This window comes from Antechinus flavipes, chromosome 3, assembly GCF_016432865.1.
Source record: "Antechinus flavipes isolate AdamAnt ecotype Samford, QLD, Australia chromosome 3, AdamAnt_v2, whole genome shotgun sequence".
Taxonomy (NCBI): Eukaryota; Metazoa; Chordata; class Mammalia; order Dasyuromorphia; family Dasyuridae; genus Antechinus; species Antechinus flavipes.
In genome coordinates, this window is record NC_067400.1 from 386120206 (window position 1) to 386146908 (window position 26703).

Here is a 26703-nt window from a genome sequence, read left to right on the forward strand (position 1 = left end):
TTCCTACTATTTCATTATAGTAAAGGAACTGGCCAGTTGCAGATTTGATCTTCAGAGAATGTAAATGTGTTCTGCTTGCTGTCAACTCATAGGAAGGTCTTGGTGAGCCTACTTTTGGAAGTGTGTGATAATGTGTAATAAAGAAGACTTATCCTTGATTCAGAGCATGCACGATTGTTCTGTAAATGTTATTTGTCCACTAACTCCATGGGGAAAAGGGGGGGTGGGGAAGCCTGTTAATTGTCTACTGAACTGAAACTGAGATTTTAGACCATTTTCCTGAGTTCAAACATGGTCTCAGATTTACAAGCTGTGTGATTCTGGGCAAATCACTTAATCCCATTTGCCTCAGAAGCTGGAAAAGGAAATGGCAAACTACTCCAGTAATTTGATCAAGAAAACCTCAAATGTGGGAAACAACTAAACAGTAATAGCAATTGTTCATGGAAATTAGCATAACCTCATTAAATCTTATTAAAGGGCATTATGTGATTCATATAAACAAAATTTTTTAAATTCCGTATCTCATCCTCATAGGGAAGCTATTTTAATTTCTTCAAAAGTTAAGAGTACAAGCTCTACTCTAGACTATGCTAACAAGCTGGAAATTATAAGCATTGCATAGATCTAGATTGTGTGTCTGCTGACTAAGGATCAACCTTGCTAAATTGGGAGAGGCTTATTACCAGAAGAAGGTTGGTGACCTTTTGGTGATCTGGTAATTAATATTTTTGGCAGTAGAAACTCATTATACACAGTATGCTAAACCTTAAAGGAGTTGAAGTCTGCACTGGGGGAGATAGTACTCACATTCATGAAACCACAAATCTTTAAAAAGAGAATATATAATTCTTTAATATATGCTTTATTTGTGCTTTTAAAATGCAATATTTGTGAACACTCAGGTAGTTGGAGATAAAGCTTTCTTAACTAAATTAATTTTAAAATGTTTAACAAGGTTAAGCAAGATTGGATATACCTTTCTAGGGTTCTGTTTGTATATTCTGTTATATATGCCTAATAATAGAAAATTGAGTATATGAAACAACAGCAAGATTATGCAATGATCAACTATGACAGACTTAGTTTTTTTCAGAAGTCTAGTGATCCAAGGCCATCTCAATAAACTTTGGCTAGAAAATGCTATCTGTGGAGACTGAATGCAGATCAACACATACTACATTCACTTTTTTTTTCTTCTGTTTTTTTTTTTTTCTCTTGTGGTTTCCCTTTTGTTCCAATTTTTTCTTTCCCAACATGATTTATAAGGAAATGTTAAAAAATGAATGTATGTGTATGACCCTCCCTCATAAAAAGGTTGTTTTTATATGTAACTGGGGAAAGTATTTTTTTTTTCAAAAAATAAAAGAAAATTGGTCTTCATTGGTGGCTTTTATACTTTATATATAATATTTTCTCTTAACATTTTTCTGAGTAGAGAGTGGATTTAATCTGAATTTTTACTACTACCAATCAAGTTAACTTTTATTTATTTTGAACTTGACAAATAACAATACACAGGAACATTTTTATATACTAGGAACAGAAAAAAGAATTACATATGAAATCATATAGCTATTTATTTAAAAAGCTTAAATTTTACCAGGTTACAGCAAAATACATTTCCCTTAATTTACTAGTTTTACAAAAGGCTAATATTCTTAGAAAAGAAGTATCTCTTCTGACAAATGTTAAAAGAGATGACCTTTTAACAAATATATGAAATTCTCTCTTAACAATATCATTCCACTTTCACAACTATCCTTAAAACTTCTTAATCTTTAATATCGTAGAGGGTACCAGTCCTTCACTTATATATGATAGATGACTATAGTTTAAATGGTTAAATTTGTGATAGTCCAAAATTTGTAAATCACGAATCACAAAGGAGACAGTTGCTCTTTTTGTCCTTTTCATAATGCTGAATTTGGAAAGCTATACTCTTAATCCAGTGATGTTATATTTGTTCAGAATATTTTAGACGCTTTTCTTTGGGAATTACCTTTAGAGTCTTTTTGAATGTTTACAATTATTTGTCCTCTGACCTTGACACGAGGGGGTAGAAACTGAGGCAGCATGGTACAATATGTGGAGTTTAAAGTCATCCAACCTACAACAAAGAAAACAGGATAAGTTCTGAGGCAATGACACTTTATCAAAGGGTTTATTGTCCCCAAAGGAGTAGACCTCATATCTTCCTCACAATTTGATATATCTCCTTCCTGCAAGGCCTTTCTTTGAATAAGGTCTGATAGATTGGCTAAGATGACAGGAAAAAATAATGATGAATGTTGGAGGGGATGTGGGAAAACTGGGACACCAATGCATTGTTGGTGGAGTTGTGAACGAATCCAACCATTCTGGAGAGCAATCTGGAATTATGCCCAAAAAACTATCAAATTGTGCATACCCTTTGATCCAGCAGTGTTTCTATTGGGCTTATATCCCAAAGAAATACTAAAGAAGGGAAAGGGACCTGTATGTGCCAAAATGTTTGTAGCAGCCCTATTTGTAGTGGCTAGAAACTGGAAAATGAATGGATGCCCATCAATTGGAGAATGGCTGGGTAAATTGTGGTATATGAATGTTATGGAATATTATTGTTCTGTAAGAAATGACCAGCAGGATGAATACAGAGAGGACTGGCGAGACTTACATGAATTGATGCTAAGTGAAATGAGCAGAACCAGGAGATCATTATACACTTCAACAATGATATTGTATGAGGACATATTTTGATGGAAGTGGATTTCTTTGACAAAGAGACCTAACTGAGTTTCAATTGATAAATGACGGACAAAAACAGCTACACCCAAAGAAAGAACACTGGGAAACGAATGTGAACTATCTGCATTTTTGTTTTTCTTCCCAGGTTATTTATACCTTCTGAATCCAATTCTCCCTATGCAACAAGAGAACTGTTCGCTTCTGCAAACATATATTGTATCTAGGATATACTGCAACATATCCAACATATAAAGACTGCTTGCCATCTAGGGGAGGGGATGGAGGGAGGGAGGGGAAAAAAAAATCGGAACAGAAACGAGTGCAAGGGATAATGTTGTAAAAAAAAAATTACCCTGGCATGGATTCTGTCAATATAAAGTAATTATTAAATAAAAATTTTTTAAAAAAATGAATAAGGTCTGATACCTTAATATTCTAGAGGGGTTACACAAAATACAGACAGATCTTGTTGGTTGATAGATCTTTCTCTTGAGGGCCAAAAATAATGTATCAGCCAAAAACTTGTATCAGAAGAGGAATCTCAGATTGAGTGAAACATGGGAGATCTTCAATAAATGGTTGTAAAATGGTCATAAGATGGTCACCTGCTCATGTTGGACAAGGAGTGGTCAAAAGGTAAAAAAAAAAAAAAAAAAAAAATTGGAGGACTTTCCATATAATTGAGTCACCTCCATCATGCTGGGCTTGGTCACCAAGGAAAAATTAAGGTTAACAAGGAAAAAAACAACTGGTGGAAGCCTCTAGTTAAGGTTCCTATGATTAAGCAAGTTAACTTAGATCTGCAATTCACAATTCTGAGGCCTACTATCAGAACTTATCATCATCACCCCATGGAATCATATCAAATTGATTAATACTGATTGGAATAGAGTAGGGGTGCAAATCAATCTTTTTTTCACAGGTGGAAAGATACTGAGTCAGACAATTTGGGTTTGTATTCTAGTAATCTACTTGCTACCTTTGGGACCTTTATCTTCTTTGGGTCTAAAGTTCTTCATCTATAAAATGAAGAATTTGGATTAGATTATAAGTGGTCTTCTCTCTCTAAATCTATGATCCTATGGTATCATGGAAAACTAAGTCAGATGAATAAGATGAGCAGTACTATTTTGGATGGAAAATATGACTAAAAATGAGGAGTCAAATTTCATGTGGCCCATAAATTAGCCTTGAAGGAATTTCCAAAAGGAATCCTAATCATGTTCCATCTCTGATCTCTATGTTTTTGCTGATGCACAGATTTAAATATACTTTATTTAGCACTCTTTCATGCCCTTCTTTTCCTTTAAAATGGTGTAAGTAGCAAATGAAACCTCTCCTGATTCCTCCAACCCCTGGTGTTTTCCCTCTCAAACTATCCAACACTATTAGTGTTTAACTTCACTTAATATAGTGGTATTTATTCATTTTTTCATTATTCTGCATATGTATACTTGTTTTCTCATTAGAATATAAGCAGCTTGGAAGAAGAAATTTGTTTCATTCTTTTTATTTGATCCCCAGTCATTATTTAATAACAATATCATTATTTATTAATAACAGTAATAATTGTTGATTTCATGAATAAATGCTTAGCTTCCCAAAGCTGCTACTCCAAACTCTCATTTGGATGTATAAGTTCCATTATGTTTGTTTAAAAAACAAATCTCTCACTACTTTTAAGTCAGGGACTCATAAAATGTGAGTCTGATAAGATCTTTTTTGTTGTTGTTGCTTTTTTTTATTGAGGCAGTTGGGGTTAAGTGACTCACCCAGGGTCACATAGCTAGGAAATATGACATCTGAAATCAGATTTGAACTCAGGTCCTCCTGACTTCAGGGCTGGTGCTCTATCCACTGCATCACCTAGCCATCCCTGAGTCTGATGATATCTTAAAGATGATCTAGTCCAAACACTTTATTTGACCTATGAGAGAATGGTCCCACCTTTAATAATGATTTGAGTAAGTATTAATGTCCCTTTTCAAATCACTGAAGTCAATAAGAAAAATTTAATCTCAAATTCAGAAATGTTAGGATAAAGAGTTGCTGGTGCTGGCTCCTAGCAATTCTTTAAATATGGCAGGAACACTAACACTCTGGGGCTATGAGACTTGCTTGAGTGCCTCATCATGCGAAGAAGGCTAAAAACTTGGACTGGCCAATCAGAGAGGATGATTTGAGCCCTTATGAACTGGCACAGCAACAATCCTATGTGATGATCTCTGGAACCTGAAATCCTTCTGCTGTGTCAGCAACCAGAAGACTATCAATCAGTCATCTTGAGGCAGAGGCACTTCCTTGCTTATAGCGTTATATAATGCCTTTTACCAAACCCTTTTCTTGAGCTCAGTTCTAACGTCAGCACTGTACATGCCTTCTTGTTGGAGAGAAATAAAGCTCGCACACAGCCTAATGCTGTTTTGTTTTTCTTAGACTGAACTTTGGAAAAAGATTGACAAGACAAATGATCATCATTAGAGAGAACTGCCATTGAGGAAATTCCCTCTGCCATTGCACTAAAGGAATACTTTCTTTGAAATCTTGTAATATTCTAGTCTATCTGATATAAGCCCCATGAGAGACCATTAAACTAGTCTGTGTGCTTTGGTGGATTCTTTCTGCCAATTTTCTGGTTTTAGCACATAGACTTTAACAGGTGTATATAACAGGAGATAAGAATAATTAGCATGTATATAGTGTTTTAAGATTTGTGAAGTATGTTACTTGTGTTTTGTTATTTTATTCTCACAACAAGCCTGAGAAGTAAGTGTTATTATTATCCTCATTTGATAGAAGAGAAAACTGAAGTCAAGATAGATTAAATGAATTGTCTAGGGTCACACGGTTAAGAAATATCAGAGAAAGGATTGAAAATCAAGTCTACCTGATTCCAAGTGGAGCTCTCCATGCACTGCATCATCTTTGCCCCTAAGGAAAAGACAGCACTGTTCAGTTTATTAATATTTTGCTCTATGTATTTTTTCTTCTCTAAATAGGGAAAGATAGAGAACACTTAGTGAATCAGAAAGAACTGTTTAAAAGCATGTGGTAAAGCTGGTGGGGAGCTGCAAATGAAGGACAGATACAGGGGACCCTGGAGCCTGATAAAGGCAATGTTTTGATACCGAACATTGGGATGCAAAAGACGAATGACAAGAGCTAGGAAAGGTAGAAACAAGGGGTTAGCAATTGAATGGGGAGAAAATATTGGCATAGAAAGAAAAAAAAAACAATAAAAGAGAACTTAAATTTACTTTTATAAGATTTATATTTATTCATTCCCTGCCTGTAATGGAGGTGTTATTATTATTATCCTCACTTTACAAATGAGGAAATGAGACAAACAGGGTTAAATGACCTATCCAGGGTCACACAGTTAATATGTGTGAACTCATGAAGACAAGTTCAGTCCTGATTCCAAGTCCAGTCCTCAATCACTAGAATCACCTACAAACCTGGATACTGACCAATACTTCACATCATAAGCTAGTATAATATCCAAATGGTTATACTGTATGACTTAAACAAAAAGAGGGACATCATAAACAAATTATAGAGAATCAAGGAAAAAGTTATCCATCATATTTATAGTATGAGAAGACTTTCATAACCATAAAAGGAATAGAGAAGGTCACAGAAACTAAAATGGACAATTTTGATTGCATAAATTTAAAAAAGTTTTGTAACAAACAAAATAAATGGAACTTAAATTAGGAGAGAAGTAGGTAAATTGGGAGGGGGGGACTGTAATGGGCTGAGGCTTGAGTTGATGCACTGAGGTCCCAAGCACATGAGGCTAAATAGTAATTGGACCATTGGACCATACTCTATTAATATATAAGCTTGGAGAAAGAATGGCCCCCGCCCATTCTTTGTGCAAGTCCTGATGTGTTGTATGGGAAATGACGATTCTGGTGGGTGGAGGCAGGGGAGTGAAAAAGGAAGGGGAGGAGAGCTCAGGCCCCACTTTCTCTGCTAGCTGGCTTCCTGTCGCAGCTGCCCATATTGCTATGGCAATCTTTTTTCATCTCTTCACTTCAATAAAGACTGAAGATTTTCCCCTTAACCTGAGTTCCTGACTCCGGCTGATTTTAAATATGCGGTCATTACAATTGGCGCCCAACGTGGGGCCTGAGCTCTCCTCCCTTTCCTTTTTCACTCCCCTGCCTCCACCCACCAGAATCGCAGTGTTAGGCTTGACTACCTATCAGTTACAACCATTATATGATATTTTAAGGGAAGACAGTGCTTTAAATTCACCACGCCAGCTTAGAAAAGAAGCTCAAGAGGCTTTGAGAGAAGTTGAACTGGCTTTATCCAAAGTGGTTGAAAGAATCACTCAAAAATCCCTGGAAATATCAGTTTTTGCCCCACAAGAGGCACCCACAGCAGTCCTTCATCAAGGAGACAGTGTGATAGAGTGGGTGAACCTCCCGGCACAACCAGAACAAAGCCTTACTCCTTACCCAGTGCTTGTGGCTAGAATTTTGTTAAAGGCCATTAAGCGAGCAGGGGCAAGACCTGATAAGATATACACCTTTTACACCAATACACAAATTAATGTATGTTGTGAGACCATCCCAGAGTGGCAAATTTTATTAGCCATGGCTCCAAATTTTACACGTGTCTCCATTAAAAATAACCAGACTTTTACATAATTGGCGATGGATTCTTGAAGAAAAAGTTTCTAAAGTTCCTCTTAAAGGACCAACTATCTTTACAGATGCGTCCAAACACAATATTTGTGCTGTATACTCTCATGACTTAACGATAAAGAGAGTAGTCAGAACTCCTTTTCAGTCCACTCAGCAGAACGAATTATATGCAATCATGTTAGCTCTCACTAGGCAACATAAATATAATATCTGATTCAGCCTGTTCAGTAGGTGTGGTACAAAGAATTGCCACAGCCCAAATAAAATTTGCAGCTTCTAATATATATCAGCTCTTTAAGGAACTTCAGAAGCAAGTGAGAAACCATCCAGGTAAGATTTATATCTTGCATGTCCACTCACATAGTGGACTCCCAGGCCCTATTTTTGATGGGAATTCAAAGGCAGATAGCCTTTTAACTATGTTAGCCAGTACACCTTTATTTCAGGAGGCCCAGAATTCCATTCTAAATACCATCAGGCTGCTCGAGCTTTGCGTTTACAATTTGGGATTACAAAAGAGGAAGCTAGGAGCATAGTAAAAAGCTGTACAGCTTGCCTTCCTTTCCACGCTCCTACACTGCCTCCAGAGAAGAACCCTCGTGGTTTGAGACTCAATGAAATCTGGCAAATGGATGTGACCCATTATAAATCTTTCAGTTGTCTGTCTTTTATCCATGTTGTGGTATACACCTTTTCAGGAATCACTTTTGCCATAGCAGCAGCAAAAGAGACAGCCCGAGTGGTCACTGAATTCCTCACGCAAGTATTTGCCATTATGGGAGTGCCACAAGCAATAAAAACAGACAATGGTCCTGCATACACCTCCAAACATTTTGCACACTTTTGTGCACAGTATAACATTTTATACACCACTGGCATATCCTTTAATCCTCAAGGACAGGCAATAGTAGAGAGGAGAAACAGAGACATTAAGATGCTGCTCCAAAAACAAAAGAAAGGGGGAAGCTACAGGTAACCCTAGAGAGCTTCTAAATCTAGCTCTTTATACTATTAACTTCTTGATTTTTGACAAAGATGCACTGGCTCCGGCAGACAGGTTTTATAACCCACTGGAAGGGCAGTGTCCAGTGTGAGCAGCTCCACTATCTCTAGATAATCGCCAGGTGATGTGGAGAGACCCAGAAAGTGGTGAATGGAAGGGACCAGATAGGCTAACTGCTTGGGGGAGAGGGTTTGCTTGTATCTCTACAGGTGGAGAAGGAATCAGATGGGTGCCAATGAGCCGTATTTGCCTTGTCCATCGCAGAGAGACAGAGCAGACCCTTGAAACGAAGGAGAAGACCCAAGAAACATCGGGTGGTTCTGTTGCTGATTGTGCTCACCATTGAAAGAGTGTGGCAGTTACGGCGTTTGACTCATGGACATAGAAAATCATTGGACTTCAAAACCCTCAGAAATCATTGGATTCTCTGAGACATTAGATTGTTGTAGGACTTTAAATCCCTCAGGAATCATTGGATTCTTTGAGACTTAAGACTTGAAAACCCTCAGGAATCATTGGATTTTCTGAGAAATGATGAGACTGTCACAGGATTTCAAAATCTGCTGGAATCATTGGATTCCCTAAGACATAAAAAGACTTTTGCTGGACTTCAAAAACTTGGGGGGATCATCAGATTCCCTGATATGTGAAGCAATGTACAATAGATTGGTTTTGGACTATCTCTTGGCTGCTGAAGAAGGTGTATGTGTGACTGCTGTTTACATACTCTCCTTCTAGGACTTCTGGCAATCTTTTACAACACAATGTTGATTTATATTGTTTGTTATACCATTAATTGGGTGAATAATTCATGTTTGTTACACCACATCAAGCCTGCACTGACTGTGGGGAGAGTCATCACTAATAGCCTCTGCGTTGTTGCTATGTGCTTGTGTAATACTTCCCATGCTGATGGGTTTGTGCATAATAAGACCCTTGAGCCCAGAAACCTGCTAGCAACCCCCACTTCCCTTTGGTGCTTTTCATCTCCCTTCCTGAGATGTCAGGGAGGGCGTGATTATCTCCTTTTTAGTGCTTTCACCTCCCTTCCTGAGAAATCAGGGGGGTTGTGATCACCTCCTTTTCGGTGCTTTCACCTCTTTTCTTGAGAAGTCAGGGAGGATGTGATCACCTCCCCTTGGGGGCTCTGACCTCCCTGAGGAGTCAGGGATGGCATATCACCTGTGTTCTAAAACAAAAGAAAGCGGGAGATGTAATGGGCTGAGGCTTGAGTTGATGCACTGAGGTCCCAAGCACATAAGGCTAAATAGTAATTGGATCATACTCTATTAATATATAAGCTTGGAGAAAGAATGGCCCCCACCCACTCTTTGTGCAAGTCCTGATGTGTTGTATAGGAAATGACGATTCTGGTGGGTGGAGGCAGGGGAGTGAAAAAGGAAGGGGAGGAGAGCTCAGGCCCCACTTTCTCTGCTAGCTGGCTTCCTGTCGCAGCTGCCCATATTGCTATCGCAATCCTTCTTGCCCATATTGCTATCGCAATCTTTTTTCATCTCTTCACTTCAATAAAGACTGAAGATTTTCCCCTTAACCTGAGTTCCTGACTCTGGCTGATTTTAAATAACACGGTCATTACAGGGGACTATAGCATTTTTCTCTAATAAAGGCCTCATTTTTAAAATACAGAGGGAACTAATTTCAATTAATTAGAAGAGCCATCCCCCAATTGATAAATTGACAAAAGATAGGCAATTTTGAGAAGAAATGCAAATTATCAAAAGCCATATAAAAATGCTCTAAATCACTAATAATTAAAAAAATGAAAATGAAAGCAACTCTGACATTGTACATCATACTTACAAGATTTGACCCCCAAAAAAGAAAACTGACAAATGAAGTGGAGCTGTCAGAAAATGGTGAGGTGATAAACATTTATTAAGCACCTACCATGTACTAGCCTAAATTCTGGGGATAAAAAAAAAAAAAAAAAAAACAAGACAAAAAATAGTCCCTGTGTAAAGAATCTCATAGTCTAATCAGGGAGACAATATGAAGAAGAATCAGTAAACAAGGGCAAAGAGTGATTAGATATATAGGAGGAAAACCAGGGGACAGTTATCTCCCAAAAGCCTAGGAGGAAGAGAATATTTAAGGAGAAGAAAGTGATCAACAAATAAAAGGCTAAAGAGAGGTCAAGAAAGATGAGAATTCAGAAAAGGCCATTACATCTGTCAATTAACGATCATGTAATTTTTGAGAAAGCAAATAGGGTGCCTAATGGGATATTAGTAGAGCTGTGAATTTGTTCAATTTTTATAAAATCAATTTTAAACTATGCCTCCAAAGTCATTAAACCAGGCATACATACTCTTTTACCTAGTTATATAAGTAGTAGGCCTAGAAAATGAAGAAATGTCAATTATGGAATGGTTGAATTATGGCATATGGGCATAATGGAATGCTATTGTGTTGTAAGAAATGATGAAAAGAATAAATACACATACATTGCCAAATACAATGTATGTGTATTTATTCTTTTCATCATTTTGGAGCTATCACATTTTTAAGAGCTAAGGTCCAGCACGCAAGTTATGTCCTAAACTTGACATAACAATAATTCTTTGTGCTCTACATATCTCTCTCTGGCAAATTGTATTGCTTGAATCAGTACCAGCTATTCACTGAGGGATTCCGCTTCCCTCTAATTTCCCAGAGCTGTCCGTCACTTGTTCACAATTCCTGTTCTCTGTCTACAGGTATTGAACTCCTATTCCCACCACAGAATTCTTGTTCTATGCCCCACTTGAGGTAATGACAGCTCCCACAGGATCCAAGAATGCCTCTCTTGTCCTGCTGTAAATTGTGTCCCTTTTAATATGTGGGGGAAGGGTCAGAAAAGAATCTTTGGGGAAAGGGAAATTTGGGGTCTCAAATCCTCCCGACCTCTGGGAGGGGCATGCCCTCCTGTCCATAAGGGAAACTTCCAAGATAAGTAATCTCTTTCAATTTTGAATTGAATTGAATTGAAAATCAGTTTCTCAGATTCATCTGGAGATAGAGGTTTGTGCTTCAGGTGTCATGGACTGGCCTGACAGGGGACAAGCTGCTCCCCCACCTCCCAATGTCCTGCTCTCTGGCAGGAGTTTGAGGCTTGGTCAAGCTCCCCCTCGATCCACCATGACAGCCCAACACCTGGATGTGACTGGTAAGACCATTGAATTTCTTTTTGCTTTGGGGACTTCTCCTTCTTTCTTGCTCTGGCACTCTGGCCTCACTCGCCCCTCCCTCCCCCTTCGCCATAGAATGGGTATTGCAGGGGAATTTAAGAATTGTTTGGAGACTTTTCTTCTGCCTTGCCAGTTTTGTGACCTGTTATTTAAATACTCATTTCTTATTATTCCCTCCTATCCTGCTCCCTTATTGGGGCATGATTTAATGGTGAAATTGGGGACCCAATTTTCTCTTCTCAGAACTCCAGACAGTCTTTTTGCACTGTTCTCAAAGCCCTCCCATATTCCCTCTGAAATCTGGGGGGAAATGGATTCCTCTTTGGGCCATTCCAGCCTTAGTTCAGGATTGAGAAATTTCTTAAGCACAAACTTTTAGCTAAAGATGTAAGAGATTTGGAGCCAGTTAACTGCAGTTTTATATTGATCTGAAAAATAGAGCTATGCCCTGGGAGATTCCAGACAGGTCATCTATTTCTCAAAGGAACTGGACTCAGTTTCCCTAGAATGGCTCTTGTGCCTTAGAGCTGCTACAGCCCTTTTAATTGAAGAAGCCTCAAAATTTACTTCAGGGCATCAGAGCATTTTATAAGCCAAAGGGCATCAGTGGCTTGCTAGTGGGGGGCTTATCAGATATCAGGTTCTCCTGCTAGATACCCCCAACCTGACTCTCTGGGTGTGTCACACTCTTAATCCTGCCACTCTGCTCCCTGAAAACACTCAGTCAGGAGACATTATTCATAATCGTGAGGAAGCTTTAGATTCTGTCTACTCCAGCCTACCTGATTTAAACGATATTCCCCTTGACAACCCAGATGGTAAATGGTTTACAGATGGGTTGAGATTTCTTGAAAATGGGGAAATAAAGGCTATTCTCTATTCTCAATAGCATCCTGGAGACTAAGCCACAGCCCCTGGGACTTCTGCCCTGAACTCATTACCCTGACCCTCTGGTCTTTGGAACTGGGGAAGAGAATGAGAGTGTTCTATACAGACTCCAAATATGCTTTTCATATTTCATATTTTCCTTGCTCATAGGGCTATATGAAAAGAAAGGGGACTTCTGACAGGAAAGAACTCTCCTATTAAATATGTAGGAGAAACTCTCCAGCTATTACAGGCTGTCCATAAATCCAGAAAGATTTCAATTATATTGTAAAGGACCCTAGAAGGGAGATTCACTTCAAGCCAAGGGGAATAGGTTTGCAGCTAAAGCTGCTGCTCATTCACCCCTGACTACTGCACCTTTAATCTCCCAGCTTTCAGATTCTTATACCCCTTCTTATAGTCTACAAGAGCAAACCCTTTCTCCTTCTTTTTGGTTTAAACCTCTCCCTCTCCTGAAGCCTGTTCAGAGAAGGAGCATATATCCAGTTACTTTTGATCTTTGTTGACACCTTTACTAATTGGTTGGAAGCTGTTCCCTGCAGGACTGAGAAGGCTCAGGAGGTAGCAAGGCACTTGCTAAAAGAGATCATATCTTGCCTAAGCCTCCCTAGCTTTTTGCAGAGTGACAAATAGTCCAATTCTTACTTCTCAGTTGTTTCAGAGCACTCCTGTGAACACGGTGGAGAAAGAAGTGTGAAATTGTTTGTGTCCTTCTTTTTCTCACTCTCAGTCATCTTCCTAACTTTTTCTCACTCCAAGGATGAAAACTTTGCTCCTAGCATCTTCTCTTCAGCTTTTCTTGATGTCATTCTATGGCACCCTACCCGTAATTAACTCCTTCTTAGACTTTCAGCTAGGGAGCTATTTGTTTTCTCCAGGCTCCAAGCTATTGGACATATAACATCCCTTAGATGATGATGCTATTTTCAGATTTTGCACTTCTCCTCCTGGCCTAAACCTCCATTGAACACAGGGGCAATTCTACAACCCTTGTCAGCTTGAAGCAGCTACAGAAAATGAGACCTTTGTCCCTTTGCCCCAAATGAATTGGGGGGGGACTGGTTGGGGGGATGATTTAAATTGTATCCCCTTTAATCTTTGGGGGGCCTGAGGTAAACTGTGTCCCCTTTGGGGGAAGGGTGCTCCTGACTTGAAAACCCTCCCTGCCTTTGGGAGGAGTACATGAGCACATACTTCCCAGACAACTTCTAAGATAAGTAAACTCATTCAATTTTGAATTGAAGATCAGTTTCTCAGCTTCATCCAGAGATTGGTGCCTGGCTAGGGGCCAAAGATCAAAAAAGCCCCAAAACTTAGAAGGCTAATAAAAGACGACTGAACACCAAAGCTTTGCAAAATGCCCTTTTGGACTTAGCCCACTTATGAACATATTTTCTTCTCAGTGTAAACCCATCTTTGCTAATTCCTAACAGGAGTTTGCCAGCTATTTTCTTAGTGCAAATAAACCCATTCTTTGCTACAAATCTCATGCCTGTATTCATTGGGGAAATGCTAATCATGAGAACTACCTCAAGATCTAAGAATGATAGTGTTGTGGACCAACCCTTTCATATATATAAGTGATCCCCCATCAACAGTGTTTAACCTTCCTTTTAGGAGGTGATTTCCACCTGCAGGTATTGTTTTCCTTACTCTGAAATTAATTAAACTTAGGTGCGTCCTGACTCTTCTGTCTCTAGCCTGTTCTGTTTTGGCTCCAGCCACTCACAGGTTCCAGGTTATTTTCAGTCCAATTAACAATGTACCACACACACATACACACACACACACACACACACACACACACACACACACACACATTTTCAAAAAATAGCTGTTTTCCTGACTGTTACCTTTTAAGGGAGAAGTACACACCAAGTGTTTTGTACACTGAATTGTCTCCTTCCTATCAAAATCTGATTATATAAAATATTTTTGCAAGTAATGAATAGAAAATAAACTCATTTGTTCAAGCAAGATAGCATACAGAAAACTAATATAAATTAGCTGTACCAGAAAAAACACAATAATAAGGTCTTTAGACCTTATAATAACGTCTCTTCTGGTTGAAAGAGATTTTCTCTTTCATCTAAAGACCTCTGTCTTGTTCAAGGGGTTGCTGTTATTCAGTTGTGTCAGATTCTTTGTGATCCCATGTGGTTTTCTTGGCAAAAATATTGGAGTAGTTTGCCATTTCCTTCTTTAACACATTTTACAGATGAGGAATCTAAAGCTAGTAAGTGACTCCAGGAATTTTATCAGCTGCTCCTCACCAAGGGAAAATTTTTCCAAATCTCCCAGGAGGTGAGCTGAAAATCAGAGATATGTTGAAAAATCATCTATGTCTACATGTTGGCCTTCCAAAGTCAATCTATCTGTCTGTCCTTTCTTTTTCTCTTTCACTCTTTCTCTCTTCATCTCTCTTTTTCTCTCTCTGTCTCTGTCTCTATTCTCTCTCTTTTCATCTCCCTCTCCATCTCTGTCTCTGTGTGTCTCTCTATGTCTCTCTCTCTTTCTCACTAGAAGAATGCATTTCTTCTCAGAAGTTGTAGCACCATCTCCAATCCTTTTGCAGTAATGTCATTGTTCAGTTGTTTTTGACTTTGTCATAGAGTAGGGTAATGGGAACTGCTTCTTTTTCTCCCCTCCCTTCACCTGTCTTACTAGCAAGTAGTTCATGTAATTTTCCTTCTCACCTCCCACTCAAGATGTGGAAGGTAGCTTTAACTATGTAACTCACTTGTTTCCAGGGTAACTTGGGAGAATTGAACTAATATTCAGAGAGAAATTAAATATGTCATTAAGCTCTAGGAATTGTGAAGGCAGTACATAGACAAAAGATCATCTTTTTATTCCTGAGAGAAGGAAGAAGATCAGATTTTTAGAATTGCAATATCTAAACCTGGTGTCCATGATTAAACTTCTTAGAGATAAGAATAGTAGTATGCTTCTGATCCCTAGATAAGTATTGTGAAACAAGAGATTATCAGGACTGTAGCCCAAGGGAGAAACATGAAAACACCTGTACACACATTACAAATCCATTTCTTCTAGAATTACTTCCCATTTATATTATATGTATCTTGCATGTTCATGGGTATTTGTGTATTATATCCTCCAAATAAAATGTAATCTCTTTGAGAAAAAGAATTCTGTTTTTAACCTCCCTTTTTTATCCTTAGCGTTTAATATAGAACCTGGAACATAGTAAAGGCTTAACAAACACTTATTTGATTGTTTGGCTGATTAAGGGCAGAGGTTCCTTGTCTGACATTTCATTAGACAGGGAAAATTGTGTTTCCTGCTGTGTGATAGGACAGTATTGTTCACAAAAACAATCAGAGACTTTCAGAGTAAGAAAAATCAAAAAGGTGTTTTTTCTGATCTCCCATGAGAAAGTGTTTGTCAACAAAGTGCAAAGCATAACTTCCAAAATACAAGATTAAATATCCTGAATGCAGAAGCCTCCCTCCCCCACACCTGACCTTTTCTTCCATTGTTTGCCAGAGTCCAAGCTTACATTCTATTCACAGAAATCTAACCTAGAAACAAAAGAATATAAGTCAATAATAATAAACTCTTAATTTAAATTTCCCTAGAGAACTTCTATACAAGCAAATATAAAATTCAAAGCCACTTAAAAGAAGTACTTAAATGCTAATTAAGAAGTGGTGGGAAATAGAAGACTAAAACTCTGAAAAAGGTGTGCTTGAATCAGACAAGAGAGTTTTTTTTAATTTTTAATTAATTTTTTTTATTATAGCTTTTTATTTACAAATATATGCATAGGTAATTTTTCAGTATTGATAGTTGAAAATCCTTTTGTTCCAACTTTTTCCCTCTTTCCCCCCACCCCTTTCCCCAGATGGCAGGTTGACCAATACATGTTAAATATGTTAAAGTGTAAGTTAAATACAATATATGTATACATATCCAAACAGTTATTTTGCTGTATAAAAAGAGTCGGACTTTAAAATAGTATACTATTAGCCTGTGAAGGAAATAAAAAATGCAGGCGGGCAAAAATAGAGGGATTAGGAATTCTACATAGTGGTTCATAGTCATCTCCCAGAGTTCTTTCACTGGGTATAGCTGGTTCAGTTCGTTACTGCTCTATTGGAACTGATTTGGTTCATCTCATTGCTGAAGAGGGCCATGTCCATCAGAATTGATCATCATATAGTATTGTTGAAGTAAGTAATGATCTTCTGGTCCTGCTCATTTCACTTAGCATCAGTTCATGTAAGTCTCTCCAGGCCTTTCTGAAATCATTCTGCTGGTCATTTCTTTTTTTTTTCCTTTAATAACTTTTTATTGATAGAACCCATGCCAGGATAATTTTTTACAGCATTATCTCTTGCATTCACTTCTGTTCTGATTTTCCCCTCCCTCCCTCCACCCCCTCCCCTAGATGTCAAGCAGTCCTTTATATGTTGAATAGATTACAGTATATCCTAGATACAATATATGTGTGCAGAACCGAACAGTTTTCTTGTTGCACAGGGAGAATTGGATTCAGAAGGTATAAATAATCTGGGAAGAAAAACAAAAATGCAAGCAGTTTATATTCATTTCCCAGTGTTCTTTCTTTGGGTGTAGCTGCTTCTGCCCATCTTTGATCAATTGAAACTGAATTATCTGCTGGTCATTTCTTACCGAACAATAATATTCCATAACATTCATGTACCACAATTTATTCAGCCATTCTCCATTTGATGGGCATCCATTCATTTTCCAGTTTCTGGCCACTACAAAGAGGGTGCCACAAACATTTTGGCACATACAGGTCCCTTTCCCTTCTTTAAGATCTCTTTGGGATATAAGCCCAGTAGTAGCACTGCTGGGTCAAAGGGTATGTACAGTTTGATAGCTTTTTGAGCATAGTTCCAAATTGCTCTCCAGAATGGCTGGATGTATTCACAATTCCACCAATATATTGTATCAATGTCCCAGTTTTCCCACATTCTGCGTTATCTTTCCCTGTCATTCTAGCCAATCTGACAGGTGTGTATCTCAGAGTTGTCTCGAAGTGAGATAATGTGAGAGAAATGAGGGTCACTTGGTCGCAGGAGGAGAGAGGCTAGAGACTCCGGACTCCAGAATCCAGGATACATCTTTGGCAAGCTTCTTGGTATCTTGCCTGCCTCCTTCACTTCTCCCCCTAAAGACCAAGGACTTTGATTTATTCTGACTGGATGGTCCTGAGGCCCTCCAAGGAGCTACTTCGGACATTATACCACAGCACCTGCAACTTTTTAGCTATAGCTCTATTTGTTATTATAAAGTCACAAATCATAATTAAAGTATAGTTTAAGGCTAATTCTGTTGAGGTTGCGAAGAGGGATCCTAAAAGTTTGGGGTCATAGACAGATGCTGTGAGGTGTCTCAAAAGAATTTTCAGGCTTGAACCCATTCCAAATCAAGGAAGAAAATATTGTAAAGCCATTACAAAATGGGCTGAATTTCCAAAAGAAATTAGCAAAGAACCAGAAGCAAGGAGACACATTATCCAGCTTTCTATCATTGACATGCTAATTCTGTGGCTCATAAGAAAGAGGAAGAGTGGTCTCTGCAGTCTGGTTATCATTGACCAACAGATTATCTGACAGTAAGCAATGAACTGAGGAGTGATCTCCAGAATCAGGCAGATTGTTAGAACAATAACATTTCCTAGATTATGTGTATATGGGGAAAAGCCAGAGGACTTTGGAATCAGATAGATTGCCAGAACAGAAGCCCCTCAATGTAAGGGGACCCCAAAACTACAGCTATATTTCCCTAAAAGCTATACCATATCATTCCCATGAGAGCATCTTCACTCAGTTAATCCCACACACCTCCAAGAAAAAGAAACTCTGGAGCATTTCCCTCTTCAGATGCAGGATGAGAATTATTAAAGGGAAGCATTTTTCTCTGGTAGATGGCTAGTGACACCTCAGAAATGTCAAAATATTTTGGAGACAACCTGTTTCCTAAAGCTAAGACCCAGCAAGCAGGCTATGCTCTGAGATTGACAAAACAATAATCCTAGGTGATCTTGTTATGCTACAGTTCCCTTTTATTGTCCTGACTCAGTTTCCCTAATTGTTCTGCCTCAATTCCTAATTGTTCTGCTCAATCCTGCAACACTATCCTTCCCTCCTAATCATCAGGATGTTTGATAAGGAGAAAGATCTTCTATCTTAGGCATTATGACACCAGACCAATTTATCAGAATGTCTGATGCCTCCAACACCCTGTCAGAACCAGATTGATAGTCCCTTCTGGCTCTGAGTGCTCTAACTGTGTGTGTGTGTGTGTGTGCGTGTGTGTGTGTGTGTGTGTGTGTGTATACTTCATGGGAAGCACACATGAGTTGCTAGATGCTTTGGACATCAGCCTGGGGGCATCATGCCCATAGCACAATCTATCCCTTTCAAATAAAATATTAAAAGCTCTCTAATCTCTATCTTGCCTCTGGCATTACCATCTCACCCTCTGACAAAGTGTGTTGCTTTGACAAGCCCCAGATGTTCAACCAGGGAGCATTCCCTATTTCCTAAGACCTGATCTATCACGTCTTACTAACTCAAATTCTGTATCCTGCTATGTGACCCACAGGACATATAGATGTATTTCCCATGCATGAGCCTGCCATAAGAAGTGCTACTTAAGACTTAAGAATTATTATGTCATGGTTCAATCCACTTGTGTATATAAGTTTCTGCCTTTTCCCGGCATGTTAATCCCTCTTAATTAGAAATATACTCTTGATATTGAAAATCAGATGTTATGGGCCAGAACTCTGAACTTGAAACAAGGATCCTTACAAGATACTAAGTGGAATTGGTGAGACAATGGTTATCTAGTTTAGCATGATGCTTAATAGTTTTCTTAAGTTCAGTATGATGGATTTAATTTTGCAACAAATATTGGTTTCCTAGTGATATAATGATTGGTTTATACTCAGTGTAGAGCATATAAGCTGGGCGCCTCAGCTAGATTCATTCAGAGAGAGATAGTAGAGAAGACAAGTAGACTGGAAGCAGAAGCACAAGCCCTTGGGACTCCAGAAGGCCCTTTAAAAAGCTAACTGAGCCCCTGGAAAGGAGACAAAACTTTGAAAGAGATAATAAAGGATTTGAACTTTAACTCGTGGCTACTCTTGCGGTGATTACTGAACTGAAAAGAAGGCTGCTCTCAGAGACTCCAAGAAAACTGAACAAAGAACATTACATTTTGGTGCCCAATGTGGGGCCAAGGACCTAGATCTGTGACCCAGAAATTATAGTGAGTACAAGAAGGAAACTTTGTAAAGGGGTAAACTAGTGCTTCAGCTAAAATGGGACAGATGTTTAGAAAACAGCCTTCTTTTCTAATTCAAGGAAAATGTGTAGAGAGTAGTATCAGACTTATGAAAAACCAAGGTTTGATTGTAACTTGGGAGCAGATCATTGAACTTTTAGAAACAGTACAGTACACATCTCCTTGCTTCTCTAAGTAAAAAGAATTAGATCCAGAAGAGTGGAAATTAGTAGAAGAGCAACTATGTGAATATTACAATGATAATAGACCCAATTAAATTTCTAAAGAAATATTTTATACATATAACTTAATACAACTGGCATTAAGAAATTATATAAGTATTAGAATAAGAAAAAAGAATAAAGAGCAGTTCGGGGAGGATACAGACAAACTAGGTGAAAAGCATGAAGAATTAGACAAGAAAGGAGTTAAGAACAATTCTGATGAAATTAAAGAGTGTGTTGCTTCACAACAAAAGCTATTAGGGCATTCCCCAACCCTTGACCTACCCCCCTCAATTAACTTTTCATGGGTGGAGGGAGAAGGAGGGGGAAGGGGCAGTGATGCAATCAGTACCACCTATGAAGCAGCCTATGACAAGATTAAAAAAGGCACTGGTTAAGGCTAAAAATGAAGGACAGGATATATCTGATTTAAAAAATAAATGCATACCTTGTGATTGAAGAATTTGATCTTCAGGTCAAGCCAGGAGAAGATACATTCCTTTTGATCTGGAAAAAATTAAGGATTTGAAAAAGGCTTGCACTCTATGGGGCTACATCATCTTATGTTAAGAAGTTACTAGAGAATTTGTGAAATTTATGAAATCTTAACCCCTAGTGATTGGAAATCCATAGCAAAGACATGTTTAGAACCTGGACAAAACTTATGGCTTTCGGAATATAGTGAACTTTGCAGGATACAAACCCAATGCAATAAGCAAACTGGAGTTAATATACAAATCACTTTTGACCAACTAAAAGGTAAAGGTCAGTATGCAGACATTTCAGCACAGATTAATTACCCCACAGAAGCATATTAGCAAATTGCTGCTGCTGCTGCTGCTGCTGCAATCAAAGTATGGGGCTCCCTCCCAGGAAAAGATGGAGGAGAAGCCTTCATGAAAATAGAGCAAGGTCCCAATGAACCTTTTGCTAATTTTGTGGGACCTTTACAAACAGCTGTCACAAGAATTATTGGAAAAAATGCAACTACAGGAATAATGATAAGGCAACTGGCTAAGGAAAATTCTAATGAGGTTTGTAGAAGAATTATATGGGGAATACACAAAGATGCTCCTTTAGAGGAGATCATAACATGCTGTGCCACAGTAGGCACAAATGCTTTTTATACCCAGGCTATGATACAGAACATGAAAAGACAGGGTCCCTCTTGGCAAGGGACTTCCAGAGAAACTTGACAATGCATTCAATATAGAAAAATAGGGCATCCAAAAGCTCAATATAGGCATAGAGATAAGAGTGAGAAGACAGACTAAGAGAAGACTTAAAACCCATGTCCAAAATGCCACAAGGGCTTCCACTGGGCCTCAGAATGTGGATTGACCCAGGGAAATGAGAGGCAGAGCCCAGCTCCAAAACCTCAAACAAAAAACAGGTGGGACATGATGGCAGCCGAGGTTATACCCAGAGAATCTTTAGAAGTTCAGGACTCTGATATGATCAATCAGCAGAAAAGCAATCAAATGGGAGAAAGAGATTACAATTGGAGAGAATATAGGTTTTTTAACCCAACAAAAGGGCAGTGTCCAGTGCAAGCAGCTTCAATGTAGTTGCCAGGTGATGAGGAGATTTTTAGAAAGTGGTAAATAGAAGGGACTAGATAGATTAACTGGATAGATTTTATAGCTTGAAGGGTTGTGAAGTATAGTCCTAGGGCGATGGTGGTTGCTAAGGCTTGAATTATTTGTTTGCTCTTTCCTTCTATCAGGCTATGGTGGGCCCATGTGATAGAGACATGCTTGGGAGAAAGGGTTTGCTTGTATTTCTACAGATGGAGAGGGAATCAGAGGTTGCCAATGAGCACCTGGAGAGAGGCAGAAAAAGAGAAAAACCTTGAAACAAAGGAGAAGACCTAAGATACATCTGACACTGAAAGGGCATGGCTGATAATTAGACTATTACAGAACTTCAGAACCAACAGGAATCATTGGATTCTCTGAGACATGATAAGACTGATGCAAGACTTCAAAATCTGCAGGAATCATTGGATTCTCTGAGACATGATAAGACTGATGCTGGACTTCAAAATCTACAGGAATCATTGGATTCTCTAATACATGATGAGACTATTGTAGAACTTCAAAACTTGCAGAAATCATTGGATTCCCTACACACATGAAGTAATGGACAATTCCTTTTGGACTATTTCTAGAACTAATGGACATGTATAATTCATTATGTTGATTCATGTTATTTGTCACATCACTACTAGCCTGTGTTATTATGTGCTTATGTAATTTATGTAATTATGTGTAATATCTCCCATGTTGATATTATGTATACCTGTTTCAAGTGAGACTCTTCAGAAACCACTAATCTGATTTGATTCCCCATTTTCCTTTGGTTTTCATCTCCCTTTCTGAGACATCAAGGAAGGCGTGATCACCTCCTTTTGGGGGTTCTCACCTCCTTGAGAAGTCAGGAAGAGTGACTACCTTATGTTCCAAAACAAAAGAAAGCAGGAGATGTTATGGACCAAAATTCAACTTGAAACAAGGATTCTTACAAGGTATTAACTAAGTGGAATTGATGATACAATGGTTATCTAGTTTAGCATGGTACTTAATAGTACTCTGACTTCAGTATGATTGATTTAATCTTACAACAAATAATTGTTTCCTAGTGATATAATGATTGGTTTATACTCAGTGTAGAGCATATAAGCTAGAAGCCTCAGCTAGATTCACTCAGATTCAGAGAGGTAGAGAAGACAAGTGGACTGAAGGCTGAAGCACAAGCCTTTGGACTCAGATTCATTCATCCTATCTTTCACCATCCTGGTGGCAAGCTCTCCTCTTGCATTTCTCCGCTGAGACCAAGGTCGGTCTGAAAGGCTCTCTAGAAAGCTGCGCAGCCCCAGGAAGGAGATAATAAAGGATCTGGACTTAAACACCTGGGTGTTCTTGTGGTGATTACTCTGACTGAAAAGAAGGCTGCCCAGAGATCTCCAGGGAAACCGAACAAAGAACATTACATCAGGTATCAAGGAAAAATTATTAAAGAAGAATCTTAAGGAATCATCTTAACATTTCTGGCCAGACTGGCCTCATTCCTCTTCTGGAAGAGGGACCCCTCTGCACAGAAGTGGGAGAAGCTTTATACTTGTTAGTTTGGCACAGTCCCTCCCTTCAGAGACTGGATTGTTCCATTCCTTTCTGGATTACAATCTTTCTGATATTTCCACTATATATTTCCCCTAAATATTTATAAACATGTTTTCTCTCATCATACATCCCATGTTCAAAAATGGCAGAAAACACCTCCATTGGGTGTATTGTTTAATATTCAATTAGCCTATTAAACAGGCACAGTACTGATATGGTCAAGTCAGATCATTGACCCCAACTAGTTTGGGTTGCATGGGCAATTATCTTAAGTTTGTGGTTTTCTCAAAACCACAACTCTGATTGTCAGAATCCACTTGTGCCTTCCTAGCCCCCCAATTCTGTGTTTGCTCAAGGCTTCTATTTGAATGGAACTGATGGGATGAAGTATTTTGTATTAAGATGGTCACATGATTCTATACCCAGAATGGGAAGATGAGACCGAGGACCTCAGGTTTCAAGAAGTCACATGATCCCTATTCCCAGCCTTGAACCCTGGGATGCAGGGAGTTAGTGAAGTTACGGGAAGTGATGTGACCCACAGTGACTCACTTTGACCATTGGTCAAAGATCATTTAGTCTATCCAATGAAAAGGCTCAGGGATTTTGCTTTTTAAATCTTGGACAAGAACTGAAATTAGAGGGAACACAGGGGGAGAGAGAGAGGAGAGAGAGAGAGAGAGATTGTTAGTTCAGCCCAGGCAAAAAATAGACCCAAGAAAAGACCTGGATTCCTAAGGATGGAAGTGTGAATATGTGGGAAGGATTAGAGTTTAAACATGCTTCTTCATATGGAATCACCAGAAAAATGTCCTGAAGCCACATTCATTTTTGCCTGAAGTAGTCTATTGTATTCTATAATATCTGATATATATATATGACTGATATGAGTCTTTGACATTAATAGCTACAAACCTATTTAGCTAATTTGGCTAATTTGGGATAATTCTGTATTGCCTATGTGTGGCTCAGAGAAATGAGTGACCACTATATAATTTTTTTAAAAAGCTTATATTCTTGCCTAAGTTGCTCTGACCACATGTATTCCTTACTTATGTGTCTTCTAGGTGTGGTTCTGTGCACTCTCTTCTGCAGACAAAGTATGAATTAAGGGGAGAGTATGACCCAAGTTTATGGATAGAATGTGATATTTTAGTTATTTTTGCTTTGTCTTCTATTTAGAAAATATTTCTAATTAAGAGTTAATAATTGATTTGTTAGATGGGAAGCATGCCAATGGGGACTCAAGAGCTAGAAGTGGAAGTAAAAGGAATGTTGCTACCATTCTAAGCAACAAATAATTAGCCAATTGATCAAAATGCATTTATTAAGCACTTATTATATGCCAGGCACTGTGCAAAGTGTTATAATGAAGTAATGAAATTCCAGACTTTGTTTTTCTATCTTGTTACAAATGGTCATCTTTGAGAATGAAAGATGAACAACTATAGATGATATTGCTAATAAAGTTCTAAAAATCCATAACTGCAAAGGTTAAAAAAAATACAACCTCCATACAATTCTATTTTATGCCTAGATTTATTTATTTTTTCATGTTATAAAAACAAACATTTCATAATTACAAGATTAAATTACAATGTAACAATTTATAATCTTAATATAAAATAAAACCTATTTGATTTTGACAAAAAAATCTTTAGATTTACTAGTGAAGTTCTCTAGGTCAAAAAGTATAATCTGTTTTGTAGGTCTATAAAAAGTGTTTTTGAAGTATAAAGCAAATTAAATAGTGACTACTGTTTTATTAAAGGACTGGTGTACTTTTTTCCTCTTCTTCTCCAGGGTCTGTAATTTTATTGTTACAGGGAACTTTCAATGAAGATATTCTCTCTGGCAATACATATGAACAACTTTTCTGTAATTTATAATCTTAGAGAGTAGCTTGGGACACTAAGAGGTTAAATGATTTGTCCAAAGTTACCAATCTAGTTTTTATGAGTTCAAGGAGGGACATGAATCCAGGGAGTTCTGATGTTGAGCTTACTCTCTTCCAACATGATCAAGTACCAAGGTACTCTTGAGGTATGGGACTGGTCTCTCCCATGAATCTGGGTATGTGCTCTGGCCCCTTGCCGAAGAATATACACCTTACTGAGACATAACTTCTGACTGATCATCAGCAATTATGGCTGCATTAAAAACAATTGGACATAATCTAAATTAGCTATCCAGTGGATGGTAATAAGAGGAACTCAGGCAAACCAGATTAATTTCTTTCTCTTTTGAAACATTTACAATGTTTCTTCTTCACATTTTTAATAAGGGGAATGAGGAGTAAAGAAACTCAAGGACTTTTTATGACTTTTTATTTTAACATGTACAACACTGGTCAAATTAGGAACTATTATAGTATAGAATGGCATTATTCACAATACTTCTATTCAATTTTTGCCAACTTAGATCTATCAAATAACAAATTTCTACATACAAGTGGTTCTATTTCTGGATTTTCTATTATGCTTCACCTATCTATTTTTTTTCCTATTTGTTATATAATACTAGAGGTTATACTAAGGCACTGTAAGCTCTAGCTGATTTCTATCATGCTGGGAAGGTTTCCAGTTCTAGCCTGACAATATCCTTTGCCTGTGTTCTGAGGATGAACCTAGCTAAACCTACAAAGAAAACAGCTCATCACCTTTAGGCTAGTCACTTGGCAATTATCTATAATAGTTCCTAAAAATACAAAAATGTCTCTAGCGTCATAGCCTTGTGCTTCAATATTCATCAGGAGGCAGAACAGAGGATGCTAAGGAAGAATCATATAATTTTTCATACTTTAATGACATTAACTTAGCTGCTAGTACTTTAAATCTGAAACTCTTGTTCAGTGATCAATAAAGGTTCACATTACTAGAGGATCATAATCATATGGATGCCTATATTCTCTCTATAAATTAAACTAAAAGACAAAAGAAAGTTGCATCTAAGTAGAAAGATGCTTCACAGTTTGTTCTTGGAAAAGCAAATACATGGATTGGTAGTTTTTTTTTCCCTTTTATTACTTACCTGAAGGTGCTAAGAAAAACCAAGACAGTGGAGTTTTAGGATGTAGTACATCCAAACAATTCTAGAAAATGCACCAGACTTAATCTTGATGGGGGAATCCCTAAGTAGGCATAATGAACCATTTGTCTATTTGAGGTTGGCAGGAGGACATGGTCATAAAAGTCTTTGGACACTGAGGACTTGAGAATCTAAGAGCAGATCATGTGTTGAACACCCCATTACCCAAGGAGAAGCTGCGTACCAGATTAGAAAGTCACAGATCCACAGTAGGCCACCACCAGACTGGCATGGGACACCACAGTAGAGGCAGATGCCAACTGTTATCTACTATTCAATTTTGGGTGACAAAACAGGACAAATTGAGAAAAGATCCTGTGCAAAGGAATAGCAATCCCCATTAGGGAACTACTGGGCATTGTTCAGAGAAATGTATGAACTCAGAAGCAAGTAGCAGCTATGTGATTCACACGGTAGGAGCAGATTAGGAATTTATTTCCAGTATCAAAGTGGAGCATACAATTTTGCCATTCTGGACCAACAGACCTTTCCATCTGACTGATAGAAACTGACTCCAGCAGC